Source organism: Colobus angolensis, unplaced genomic scaffold, assembly GCF_000951035.1.
Source record: "Colobus angolensis palliatus isolate OR3802 unplaced genomic scaffold, Cang.pa_1.0 Scaffold98, whole genome shotgun sequence".
NCBI classification, from domain to species: domain Eukaryota; kingdom Metazoa; phylum Chordata; class Mammalia; order Primates; family Cercopithecidae; genus Colobus; species Colobus angolensis.
The window spans coordinates 7,560,866-7,564,152 of record NW_012123820.1 but is presented as its reverse complement, the minus strand read 5'-3'; the positions used below and the strand labels follow the sequence as shown (position 1 = coordinate 7,564,152).

The following is a 3,287-nucleotide window of genomic DNA, read 5'->3' as shown; positions in this document are numbered from 1 at the left end:
TGGAGACAATTGAACCATGGGGCGGTTCCCCCACAGTGTTCTCACGGTAGTGAATAAGTCTCACGAAATACGATGAGTTTATAAATGGGAATTCCCCCGCACAAGCTGTCTTGCTCACCTTCCTGGAAGACTTGTCTCGCCTCCCTTTTGCCTTCTGCTATGATTGTGATTGTGAGGCCTCCCAGCCACGTGGAACTGTGAGTCCATTAAACCTCTTTCCTGTATGAATCACCCAGTCTTGGGTATGTCTTTATGAGCAACATAAGAACAGACTAATACAATAACCAGTGGAGATTTAAATGTTAAAGACTCTTCCAGACATTGTCCCTTTATTAGGGAAAAGCAACAGAGAACTTAGCACATGAAATGCAGCTACTTTTCTGGCAAATGCATGCTTCTCTCTCCAGTACATGAACAACATTGTCCCTTTATTAGGGAAAATCAACAGAGAACTTAGCACATGAAATGCAGCTACTTTTCTGGCAAATGCCTGCTTCTCTCTCCAGTACATGAACAACACTAAACACATGTTTCTTTCCTTTGCAGGTATAGTAGCACAAATTCACTATTTTACCTAAGAGCTACATCAACTCTCTGTTCAGCTTTATTCCTCTGGGATGTTGATTATCTCTGTTCCCAACTTATCATCCTGGTCAGCTTTTTTTGGTGAACTTAGACTCATAGATCTTGGTGAGCAGTAAGCAACCATTACTCTGTATGCATTTATAAGGCATCAACATTTCCATGGATATGAGATAAATCCCACAAAAATTTAGGATTCTACATACTATTCTTGTGAATTCTGCAGGGTCTAGTCACATCAGGATATTCTCTCCAAAGTGAAAGACAAGTGGCTGCTTTTTGACTCACATTTTTCATTAAAGACATTGTGTATTTAGTATTTTTGGATTTTGGAAGAAACATATACCACGTCTGGGTAAGCCAGTCCTCCCTATTCACCAAGGGACCCATCGTGATACCACCTTTGAGTGTGATGCAGAACAAGAGGGGGCTGTCCTACTCTTCGGGAAATATGCCTCAGGAAAGATAATCGTTCAGTGTTGGGATGTTATGGTGTTTCTGGCAAGATCTAGTAGTAGAGTTATGGCATAGACCACTTAGGACTTTTTAAAAAAGCAGTGACCTCTTTGGAAAATAATCAATAATTAGTCTTCCTTTGAAATCCATCTTCTATCTTGCAACTTGGGTCTAGGAATGATTGAGCCTCTGATCAGATCAAGGAAATGCAAAGTTTCCCCAAATCATACAACCATCATGAACTGGGTGATGGTTGATCTTTCAAGTCACAAAGTGTACACTGAAGTCTTCTATCATCAAGTGGAGTCAGCGTAGCCAAAGCTCAAGTAGTTACTAACAACACAAAAACGTGCTTTGATTGATTCAGGGATAGTGGCTAAAGGGCTGAATGAATGTTTGGGGTGTTTAGAGGGGAGAACTTCAAAAAATATGTAACAAAAAAGTCTGGGTAAGAGATAGGAGCTGGATCCTTTGAAATGATTTCAAAATATAAGGATACCACTGTCCTAGTGAACACTTACAAACAAATCTGTGGTATGGTAAACAATCAGGAATAGTTACTTGGTGTCCCTCAGCTTCTTCCTCCAGCATCCCACCGCTTGCAAAATTGGCTCATCAACAGTGTTTCCAGGGTAGCAGGGATACAGGTTATATATGGGCTTAATCACATGGTATTACTCTCAACAAAACTGAATGACCACCAATACTGCTGATAGCCCAGTCTGCTCATTGCATAAAGCAATGTTGAGCCATCAATATGGTGCAATAGTATATCAGGTCTACCAAGCCAAGCTGGCAGGATAATTATATTGAACTCCTTTCATCATGCAAAAGAAACAAGTGAATTTTATCCTTAGCTGGGGTAGATGTTCTATGAACGTATTTTCTTTCCTTCTTACCGTACTTCTGTGCATAGAAGACCCACCATCTGTGCATTTACTGAATACATTGTTCTATATATGGTTATTATGCACAACATTGCTTCCAACAAAAAAATATTTTCCAGTGATAAAACGAAGGAAAGGACTGAATATAGGCTGCAATAACAGTACAATGACCAGCCAAATATTCAGTAGATTCAGTTATGGCACCGTAACTGCCTTATGAGGTGAAAGTTCTTTCCTTAAGGAAGTAGTGTGTGTTTTGAACTAATGACAATTTCTTGTTTCTTACATTGTTTTTCTAGTAGTGATTAGTGCTATTTACCAATTTCAGTTGTTCCTCCTTATCTGTGGGTGATTGGTTCCAGGATCCCCTGCAGATACCAAAATCCATATGCGCTTCAGTTCCATATATAAAATGGCTTAGTATTTGCATATAACCCACAAACCTCCTCCTGTATAATTTAATATCTTTCTTTCTTCCTTCCTTCCTCCCCCCTTCCCTTCCCTTCCTTCCTTCTTTTCTTTCTTTTCTTTTGGACGATCTCACTTCATCGCCCAGGCTGGAGTGCAGTGGTGCAATCTTTGCTCATTGCAACCTCTGTCTCCTGGGTTCAAGTGATTCTCCTGCCTCAGCCTCCCAAGTTGTTGGGATTAGAGACACCCGCCACCACGCCTGGCTAATTTTTGTATTTTTAGTGGAGACAGGGTTTCACCATATTGCCCAGGCTGGTCTCGAACTCCTGACTGTAAGTGGTCCGCCCACCTTGGCCTCCCAAATTGCTGTGATTATAGGTTTGAGCTACCAGGCCGGGCCAATTTAAATTACCTCTAGATTACTTATAATAGCTACTACAATGTAAATGCCCTGTAAATAGTTGATATACTGTATTATTACAAAGTTTGTATAAATGTTATTGTTATATTACTATTTTTAATTGCTTTTTAAAAGATATTTTCAATCCATGGATGCAGAAGTGGTGAATACAAAAGGCTGACTGTATTTTTAGTTTTTCCTCTTCTCAGAGCCATAGTAGGATTATACGTCCCTATGCTGTTGAAGTTAGGAATGTCCACGAGACTGTCTTTGGATGAATAAAAGAGCAGAAGTAATCCCAGCACTTTGGGAGGCTGAGGTGGGCAGATTGCCTGAGCTCAGGAGTTCATGACCAGCCTCGGCCAAAGGGTGAAACGCCATCTCTACTAAAAATAAAAAAAAAATTAGCTGGGCATGGTAGCATGCACCTGTAGTCCCAGCTACTTGGGAGGCTGAGGCAGGAGAATTGCTTGAACCTAGGTTGCAGTGAGTCAAGATTGCCCCATTGCACTCCAGCCTGGGCGACAGAGAGACACTCCATCTCAAAAAAA

The 3,287-nt window shown here is 40.8% G+C and overlaps 1 protein-coding gene across 1 annotated transcript in view; it reads right to left on the bottom strand.

Moving 5' to 3' along the window:
- LOC105505093 (roundabout homolog 1-like) overlaps positions 1 to 3,287 on the bottom strand; it is an 871,992-nt gene that overhangs the window by 172,356 nt on the left and 696,349 nt on the right. The window lies entirely within an intron of this gene.